General features: G+C 40.6%; 1 long non-coding RNA gene across 1 annotated transcript; it reads right to left on the bottom strand.

Moving 5' to 3' along the window:
- Nucleotides 1–1,878: 1,878 nt before the first annotated feature.
- LOC129850013 (uncharacterized) lies at nt 1,879–2,988 on the bottom strand. The gene is made up of 3 exons (XR_008758708.1): nt 2,916–2,988; nt 2,296–2,586; nt 1,879–2,029 (listed from the first exon to the last, which is right to left on the bottom strand). It is a non-coding gene; the product is annotated as an uncharacterized LOC129850013 (long non-coding RNA).
- Between the last annotated feature and the right edge of the window lie 7,922 nt (nt 2,989–10,910).

The following is a 10,910-nucleotide window of genomic DNA, read 5'->3' as shown; positions in this document are numbered from 1 at the left end:
AAGTACATTTGAAGTTTCCTGTCATTTTTATCATTGATACAAAAACAAAGTACCTCTAGTAAACTAGGATTTTCTTTTTGGAGATTATATACAATTTAGTCATATGACTGTTTGAAAAGTTTGAAAACACTCTTACAATGTTGAACTCACCTCCATAGCAAAGGAAGGCACTTTGATTAGAGCAATCTTTTGGAGTCCATTTTCTGTCTGAGTTCAGCTGTACACAGTTTCCATCTCCCATGTTATGTTCCCATTGCTGAAATGGTTCTCCGTTTGACCATTCCCATAGTTTCTTGCTTTTGTTGTGCTCAAGTCCAATCCAGGTGTCCTCTGGAGTCAGCTCAACAAAGGCTTCCTTTTCTTTCTGGTTACAAACACTTGCCAGATCTCTGCCTTTTACTGTACTGCAGTCTGTCAAAGCATCCTGCTGCGTCTTTGGCCCAGGCATCAGCTCATATACCTTCTCTGTTGTTCCATTACTATGACGGACTAACAGGAGGGAAGATGAAAAGTGACACATCAGATTTCATGAGGCAGTTAATGACTTCACACAATATGAAATAAACTTGGGAGTTACAGGTGATAACCTATTTAATAAAGTGCTTGAGATCTGATTAGATGAACAATACAGTATTAGGGTAGGTGTTGTTAAATCAATCAGTCCCATTTGTTAAATGACAAGTTGGATTTTCCATTGATAAAAAGAGACAGTGAGTGAGTCAGTCCTTACCTTGTTGACACATATACTGTCTTGGAGCTATGCACTCCACTGGTTCCCAATGAGATGAAATAGACAAGACACAGTCATGACCCCCAGTGTGGTCACCAAAACCTTTTTTCCAGTTAAAGAACATGAAGTCCTCTCCATCAGACCACTTCCACTTTTCAGTTGGACCAGACCTATGGAGCCCAATCCACACATCACCACTGAAATTACCCAAAGAGTATTGAATTGCCTTCCAATCCTCTTCTGTGTGTACGATGGACAGGTTTGTGTAGTGCTGTCTGCAGTACTCGTGTGCCTCGGTCCAGTTTTTCTTCTCAGGGACAAGGCTGTACTTCTTGGCTGAGTAGGTGACTGTTTAAAATACAGAGGAAAATGTTTATCAGACTGCTTGTTGTGTTGATTGGCAAACATGACCATCTTCAGCTTCCAGTATTTATTCTAAAATATAGGAAACACATACTGTTTGATAGCAGAGTAATACAGAGCATGTGACAGAGGCAAATTCATAAATTTGCAAACTCATTCAAACCTCCAACCAATTTGTTTTATGAATATGGACGTGTCCTGTGCATCAATGACTAAAAGTGAATACATAGTAGTGATAGTACTGTATAGTATTCTATAGACTACAGAATATAGACTTTACACATCATTGGTCTGAAAAGAGCTCTGTATCAGTTTGTTAAAGAGCTCTGATGCTTGATTGATGACGTTCAATAAGCTACACCTTCAACAGAGATGATAGAATAAACAGAAACACAACATGACAGAGTTTGATATCCATGTCTGTTATCCTGTTCAAGAGGGCCTATTAACAAAGTCTACCTCTGTGATTATTAGATATTGGCTAGATATTCAATAGCCAAAACAGATGATGAATCAAGTCATGTCATTGTATGTACTCACCTTTACCACTGCAGTTTCTCAGAGAGTAGCCTGAGGTTGCATGTTGGAGGTGCTGTATTGTGATTTCAGGCCAATCACCAGTTGAGGCCTCCAGGAAACATTTGTTTCTGTGGGATAAATATCACAAAAAATGTGGTAGTAGTTATCAGAATGGTGCTGATTCAAAAATGATATTGCTGCCTTTATTTGCATAAAGCATTAAAAAAATTGCACAATTTTTGAGCATGTACCTGTGGCCTATTTTTCCTGCGATTTCATCAACAAATGTGAAGTACTGGCATGTGTCATTTTTGGTGCATTCCTGCCTGCACTGACTTGCATTTTCGGTTGTAAATGGCTGATTCGCAATGTTGTTCCCCAGAAAATGGACTTTGTCCAGTAGCTCCCTCACACAACCTGTAACCAAGACATACTGTATTTCACCACACAGACCATCGGAAAGGGACATGGGATAAAGTACAACTAGGTAGCAAAAGGATATTACCAATAGTGCAGACTTTGTTAGTGGGAGAACAAACTGATACACAATAGTGATGCAGAAATACAACATTCATACATGGAGAAGAAGACTTTAACCCTTCATGCTCCTTCCTACTGTAAGGTGACATCTGCACTGAGCAAAACCCATTGATAACCTGTATTATGAAGTGTGCAACACTTACCTTTGACTACCCTCAGGCTGTAGAATTGTTTAAGATCATGCACTCTGCAGCAATAGCTCCCACCGTCTGTCGGCTGTAGCTTTAAAATGGTGAGATTCACTGTTCCAACTTCAGCGTTAATTTTATATTTGGATTGATCTTCCATTATGGGATCAGTACACTGAAAAGTTCCACAAGATCTGCTCCAGCATGTCTCAAGCTTTTTATCGACACTGTATCTGCAGACAAGGGTAACAGAAGTTCCCTCTAGTACTGATATCTCAGTCCCAAACACTGGTGAGGACATGGCTGCTGTGGGGATAAATGTCACATCAGAAAGATGTCAGTTTTGGGATGGTCAATCTCTTTCTCTGTTTAGATTGTGACACCGACATCAACCTTATGACTAGCATTTCAACTTCATAATCACTGTACTAAAACAGTAATGTGTCTACTCAAGAAGAGAGTTCTGTAGATGTCATCTTAAATGTTGGTTGAACTGAAGCTCATTGTACATACATAGATGTTGACAGGTTCTGAACCACTACCCAACTACATTGAATACATGGTCAACTAGATAAGTCATAGCAGGTTGGTCTATAATACCAAAAGGGGAATATTCATCCCATCTGATCTCTTACCCAGTAGCAGGAGTAGAGGTACTGACTGTATCATGGCCACTGTGAAGAGATGATGGTTTAATGCTCCCAACCCTTATATTGCAAGTCAAGAGAAGCATTGTTGTTGTGAACAAATGTTAAAACACAATAATTTATCAATCCAGACCTGTTTGAAAGATTTAATGTAGAAGAAAAGAATTAAGAAAGAATTGTCTGTCTTCGTTCGTTTTGAAGTCTGAACTAATGTGCACAATTTCCTTCTGAGAGTTAACAGGCAGTGTTGTACCTTTCCAGTTAAACAAAATGACAAAGTGATGATAAGGTGATTTGACTACCAAAGTAGCATTGCAGTTACTCTATGGAAACACTACATGGAGTAAACTTTGATTAACCAAACATGCACGTTGAAAGAAGTAAAAAATATAGTCTAATTTGAGGTAAATGTGATGAGATTTAAAAGCATGTCTCAAGTCTATCTAAATCTACTGATTTCCACAATTTCTATGATACGCATAAGATATGTTTTGACTCACACTGTTATTTCACTTCTACACTTAGAAAAAAGTTATCTAGAACCTGTAAGGGTTCTTTGACTGTTCCCATAGGTGAACCCTTTGAATAAGCCTTATGGGTTCCATGTGGAACCATTTCAAAGAGGAAAATATTATTCTATGAACAAAAACGTTTATTCATAAGGTTCTCCTATGAAGACAGCTGCAGAACCTTTTTGGAACCTTTTTTTCTAAGAGTGCAGGGGCGGACTGGGACCAGTATTAGTTTCTAAAACACTGGCCCATTTTTTTTCTTTGATGTCCCAAAACTGGCCCATTATTTTTACCTTGAGGCCCCCATTATTAGACAGAGAGTGGTCACAACATCAACAAAAACAGGTTAGATGGATTGGTCCACTTTTAGCCAAGTGGGCCTATCTGGCATTTAGGGCAAATGTCTGACACTTTAAGAGTGTAGTCAGTCTCAACTTCATAAAGATACACAGAATACTAAGCAAAGGGCACCATTCAAATCATTTCAAACAATAAGTTATAAAAGGTGCCAAACATATCTGAATTATTACCTCTTAAATTGAAACACTGTGCTTTTCTTTGATCAGGATAAAAATGTTTAATGCAGCTTGAAATGATGGCACACGTACCCAGTTAGCTGTCCTCTTCCCTCCCCAGAGTTTGGTTGTGAGATGGGGAGACCGGGGAAAGGGAGATGAGTTTATAGTGTTTCTCTCCTCCCTCTCTGCTGACCAGGTGAACACACCCAGGAGATGCTGAAACTTCAGCTCCAACCCCTCCCTCCACATAAACAAACACTGACCAATACACCCAATGTATTTTCTCTGTTATTACAGTGGACTTTATACGGTGTTCGAAATACAGTATGTTGTGTGATCAAATGTACGTTTCTGTTAGTGTAGCAAGTTCACATTTGTGACAATAATTTGCAGTACATTCGGTAAATAGGATTCAATTCATTATTATTGGCGCTGGACATGAGCTTCACTAAAGAGCATGGCTCAGTACAATATCCACTGACCTCTGATTGACGAGACATGAAGATATGTGGTTAAAGAATCAAAGAAAACACCAACGATATGATTGTAACCTGTGTCAGTGAGTTCTCTCAGGGCCATGCAAAGCAGGTCACCTTCCTACAGCCCAATGCACTGTAAATAAAGTCCTGTTTTGTATGTGGTACCTGCAGGGTTATCGCAGCCTAATCCCCAATTGTATAAACAAAGTGCATGTAATTCTGTATGTACAAAAGCCCATAGTTCCTGGTATGGACATGTTGTAGTCCATACGGTAATTGTGTTGGATTCCAGTGCTACAGTACAAGTAGATACATTAGGATGTTGTTTTACTTCCTTGTCTCCATGTCGATTTGGATAATCGCGTTTGCTAGGCCTACATGATGACTTCGTTATGAAGTTGATTAATGTAGAACAGCCATCAACAACATGAATAAGGGAAAGAACCCCACACCCCATCCCTGCTATCCATGAGCCTGTGTTTATGACTGTAATAGCTGCCACAGTCAACACACCATGATACCAGGGAAAATTCAAATAACATCCAAATGTTGCTTAGGTTCATAACATGGATACTGTCATACTGTCACACCCACAACAGTCTCTGTCTGTCTCGATACTTACGGTTCCCTGAAGGCTGCCACTTGGATGTGGGCACATAATTCTACATTGATGTGATTTCAAATCAAATCAAACTTTATTTGTCACATGCGCCGTATACAACATGTTTAGACCTTACCGGTCAAATGCTTACCTACAAGCCCTTAACCAACAGTGCAGTTCAAGAAAGAGTAAAGAAAATATTTACCATATTAACTAAAGTAAAAAATTATAAAAAGTAACACAATAAAATAACAATAACAAGTCTATATTCAGGGGGTACTGGTACCGAGTCAATGTGCGGGGATACAGGTTAGTTGAGGTAATTTGTACATGACTTGCCAAGTTAAATAAAGGTTGAATTTAAAAAATTTAAAGGTAAGGGTGAAGTGACTACGCATAGATAATAAACAGCGTAGCAGCAGTGTAAAAATGTCAATCTAAATAGTTTGGTGGCCATTTGGTTAATTGTTCAGCAGTTTTATTCCTTGGGGGTAGAAGCTGTTAAGGAGCCTTTTGGTCCTAGACTTGGCGCTCCGGTACCACTTGCGTGCGGTAGCAGAGAAAACAATCCATGACTTGGGTGACTGGGGTCTTTGACAATTTCTTGGTCTTTCCTCTGACACCGCCTAGTATTTAGGTCCTGGATGGCAGGAAGCCTGGCCCCAGTGATGTACTGAGCCATACGCACTACCCTCTGTAGCGCCTTATGGTCAGATGCCAAGTAGTTGCCATACCAGGCGATGATGCAACCGGCAGGATGCTCTCGATGGTGCAGCTGTAGAACTTTTGATGATCTGGGGACCCATGACAAATCTTTTCAGTCTCCTGAGGGGGAAAGGTGTTGTCGTGCCCTCTTCACAACTGTCTTGGTGTGTTTGGACCATGATAGTTTGCTGGTGATGTGGACACCAAGGAACTTGAAACTCTCGACCCGCTCCACTACAGCCCCGTCGATGGTAGTGGAGGCTTGTTCGGCCCGCCTTTTCCTGTAGTCCACGATCAGCTCCTTTGTCATGCTCACATTGAGGGAGAGGTTGCTGTCCTGGTACCACAGTGCCAGGTCTCTGACTAACTCCCTATAGGCTGTCTCATCGTTGTGGGTGATCAGGCCTACCACTGTTGCGTTGTCAGCAAACTTAATGATGGTGTTGGAGTTGTGTTTGGCCACGCAGCTGTGGGTGAACAGGGAGTACAGGAGGGGACTAAGCACACACCCCTGAGGGGCCCCAGTGTTGAGGATCAGCGTGGCAGATGTGTTGTTGCCTACCCTTACCACATGTGGTGGCCTGTCAGGAAGTCCAGGATCCAGTTGCAGAGGGAGGTGTTTAGTCCCAGGGTCCTTAGCTTAGTGATAAACTTTGAGGGCACTATGATGTTGAATGCTGAGCTGTAATCAATGAACAGCATTCTCACATAGGTGTTCCTTTTGTCCAGGTGAGAAAGGGCAGTGTGGAGTGCAATTGAGATTGCGTCAACTGTGGATCTGTTTGGGCGGTATGCAAATTTGAGTGGGTCTATTGTATCCGGGAGGATACTGTTGATGTGAGCCATGACCAGCCTTTCAAAGCACTTCATGGCTACCGACGTGAGTGCCCTGGGGCGGTAATCATTTAGTCAGATTACCTTCGCTTCCTTGGGCACAGGGACTATGGTGGTCTGCTTGAAACATGTAGGTATTACAGACTCAGGGAGAGGTTGAAAATGGCAGTGAAGACAATTGCCAGTTGGTCAGCGCATGCTTTGAGTACACGTCCTGGTAATCTGTCTGGCCCTGCGGCTTTGTGAATGCTGACCTGTTTAAAGGTCTTGGTCACATCGGCTACCGAGAGTGTTATAACACAGTCGTCCAAAACAGCTGGTGCTCTCATGCATGCTTCAGAGTTGCTTGCCTGGAAGCGAGCATAAAAGGCATTTAGCTCGTCTGATAGGCTCGCATCACTGGGAAGCTCGAGTTTGGGTTTCCCTTTGTAGTCCGTAATAGTTTTCAAGCCCTGCCACATCCGACGGGCGTCAGAGCCGGTATAGTAGGATTCAATCTTAATCCTGTATTGACGCTTTGCTTGTTTGATGGTTCGTCTGAGGGCATAGTGGGATTTCTTATAAGCGTTTCTTATTAGCGTCCCACTCCTTGAAAGCGGCAGCTCTAGCCTTTAGCTTGATGCGGATGTTGCCTGTAATCCATGGCTTCTGGTTTGGATATGTACGCACGGGAACTGTGGGGATGACGTCGTCGATGCACTTCTTAATGAAGCCAATGACTGAGGTTTGTGCCCCCATCTCACCATTCTTGCTGGAGGGTGAAAATAATGGTAATACTGTTGTCACTAAAACATATTTTATTTAAGAATGTCAACAGTTACATCCATATGAAGAATTATACAATGCAAATCCCTCACTGAAATGTCCATTTTATTCCTCTTCTCTTCACTAATCTAATTTCCCTTATGTACAACAAACATTATTATTACACTACATTCATACACCAACAAAACATTTAGATTATAATTTGATATGACAATAGTAAATCAATAGAACGTTTAAATCTATCCTAATATAAATTTGCTTCATATTTTACTTTCTTCAGACAAATTAAACTATCATAACTTGAATAACATTAACTAAAATAACATTCTATTATGTATTATAAGGTATATAATATGTCATGTGATTTTCCTGGACCTGCCATCACTCTCCTGTTGCATCATCATGGCTGGTCCTCTTCATCCAGACCCACACTGACCTTAGAAAACAAACACAACAGTACAAAGACTCTCACTGGAAATAGTTCATGAACACCTTACTTCATTTCCATAGTTTCAACGGGATGCAAAACCTAACAACACACTGTACAAGGGACTCTGAACAACAGACTAAACATAAGGAGGGTCATTTTGGATGAAGTTCCCGTTCTTAGCAAACTCCTTTCTGATCTATGAGATATGATCAAACCAGATAAAGCACTCATCGTTTTTATCAAGCATCAGAGTTTAATAATATGGTCAGTTGGAATATAAACTTGTGATCATAAGAGAACAGTGAAATTAGTGAGCATGACATTGATTCTGATGTTGTAGACTGTACCTGCTCCAACATCTGTTCCTTTACCACTGGGTCATTGAGGTCACCTCCTGTGTTAGATTTCAGAGACATCCTTACAATGGTCTGCTTCATTCTCTTTTCTAGATGGACAATAAATAAGTCACTTTTCTTTCAATGTCCTTTTGTAGGCTGTAAATTACTTTGGAACTGTGAAGTAGCAAGACTTTATGTTCTATGTTTAACCTCTACTTCATCACCATCCCCGATCCGGGAGCATCCTCATCAGTAAAAAGCTGACTAGCATAGCCTAGCATAGCGCCACAAGTAAATACTAGCATATAAATATCATGAAATCACAAGTCCAATACAGCAAATGAAAGATTCACATCTTGTGAATCCAGCCATCATTTCTGATTTTTTAAATGTTTTACAGCGAAAACACAATATGTATTTCTATTAGCTAACCACAATAGCAAAAGACTCAACCGCATATTTTCACAATTTTTTTACCGCATAGGTAGCTATCACAAAACCGACCAAATAGAGATATAATTAGTCACTAACCAAGAAACAACTTCATCAGATGACAGTCTGATAACATGTTATACAATAAATCTATCTTTTGTTCGAAAATGTGCATATTTGAGGTATAAATCATAGTTTTACATTGCAGCTACCATCAAAAATATCACCAAAGCAGCCAGCCAATAATTACAGAGAGCAACGTGAAATACCTAAATACTCATCATAAAACATTTATGAAAAATACATGGTGTACAGCAAATGAAAGATAAACATCTTGTGAATCCAGCCAATATTTCCGATTTTTTTAAGTGTTTTACAGCGAAAACACAATATAGCATTATATTAGCTTACCACAATAGCCAAACACACAACCGCATTCATTCACCGCAAAGGTAGCGATCGCAAAAAAACAGCAGAATCTCCGGAGATATTTTGGACAGTCACCTAATCTAATCAAAGAACTCATCATAAACTTTACTAAAAAATACATGTTGGACAGCAAATGAAAGATACACTAGTTCTTAATGCAATCGCCGTGTTAGATTTTTTTTAAATAACTTTACCATAACAAACAGCTTACGTTATAGCGAGACAGCGCCCGCAAAAAGGAAGGAAAATACGACTAAACATTTTCCACAGAAATACGAAATAACATCATAAATGGTTCTTACTTTTGCTGAACTTCCATCAGAATCTTGTACAAGGAGTCCTTTGTCCAGAATAAATCGTTGTTTGGTTTTAGAATGTCCTCTTCTCCTGTCGAATTAGCAACCTTAGCTAGCCAAGTGGCGCGAAGATGTCCATCTTCACCTAACGCAGAGAACGGAGAACTCCAAAACTCCCGATAAACGTTGAATAATCTGATAAAACTATATTGAAAAACATACTTTACGATGATATTATCACATGTATCAAATAAAATCAAACCCGGAGATATTAGCCGTCTATACCGAACGCTTTTCAGAAGCCAATGCTGATGTCCTTCCCGCGCCTTCGAAGACAATGAAATTGTGGTCACGTCATTCCAAGAGCTCTTGTTCGACCTCAGATCAAGCTAGACACCCCATTCCACCTCCCACTGCCTGTTGACATCTAGTGGAAGGCGTATGAAGTGCATGTAGATCCATAGATTTCAAGCAAATTAATAGGAAGGCCCTGGAGCAGAGCATCGATTTCAGATTTTTCACTTCCTGTCAGGAAGTTTGCTGCAAAATGAGTTCTGTTTTACTCACAGATATAATTCAAACGGTTTTAGAAACTTGAGAGTGTTTTCTATCCAATAGTAATAATAATATCCATATTGTACGATCTAGAATAGAGTACGAGGCAGTTTAATTTGGGCACGATTTTTTACAAAGTGGAAATAGCGCCCCCATATTGACAAGAAGTTTTAACAGTATGGAAATATTATCTCATAAGATAAACCACATGAACACACACTTGCATTAGTCCTTAGTGAGAGTGGTGAGAGAGAGGTGGCATCTGACAGTGGAGTAGTCTACATGAATGCATCGCTGTGTCCTGCATCTGACAGTGCTTGTTAAAGTAGGACCCTATTGGTGCTAATATGCCATCCCCGCACCTGTCTAACAGATATAAACCCCAATAACCCCAATAAGATGGCAGTCTTGTGGACTATCTGGTCTAGCGGTAATGCCACAGGCTCCGGCACAGTTGCCTATAGGTTTGTCAGAATAGGTTTGAATCCTGCCTTTTCCTCTCTCTATGTGTTCAATAAAAGATGGCAGTCTTACTTCCAGTGCAAAGAAACGGTCCCTTCAGAGAGCAGTCTATCTTCTCCAGGGAGGAGTGTTCAGTCTGTCCATGGCCCTTACAGGTCAGAGAGCAGTCTCTATTGTCCAGAGAGGAGTGTTCAGTCTGTCCATGGCCCTTACAGGTCAGAGAGCAGTCTCTATTGTCCAGAGAGGAGTGTTCAGTCTGTCCATGGCACTTACGGGTCAGAGAGCCGCAGTTACTACCATACAGTTGAGGCTGAATGTCAGTGCTCAATATTACAATATTAGATTGATTTACACTAAAGCATTAAGGATATAGTATATAAGTATACATTCATCATGGTTCGACTGCTCAGGTGTCACTGAAGGACTCATCCAAGGACTGCTGGCTAAAGAAGAGGTCAGGGGCTGTACCTGGGAAAAATAGATTTGAGCTTATGGTTTAGAGAGCAGTGTTGCATAAATACAGCCCATCAGTGCAATAGTGTGTCAACATTACACATGGCACAGACATCTCGCCCCCATGAAAAGTTGTTTTCTGAGATACCAGGTTCATTGTTGCTGACAGTTGAG

This window comes from Salvelinus fontinalis, unplaced genomic scaffold (genome assembly GCF_029448725.1).
Source record: "Salvelinus fontinalis isolate EN_2023a unplaced genomic scaffold, ASM2944872v1 scaffold_1787, whole genome shotgun sequence".
Taxonomy (NCBI): domain Eukaryota; kingdom Metazoa; phylum Chordata; class Actinopteri; order Salmoniformes; family Salmonidae; genus Salvelinus; species Salvelinus fontinalis.
This window is presented reverse-complemented; position numbering and strand designations above follow the sequence as displayed.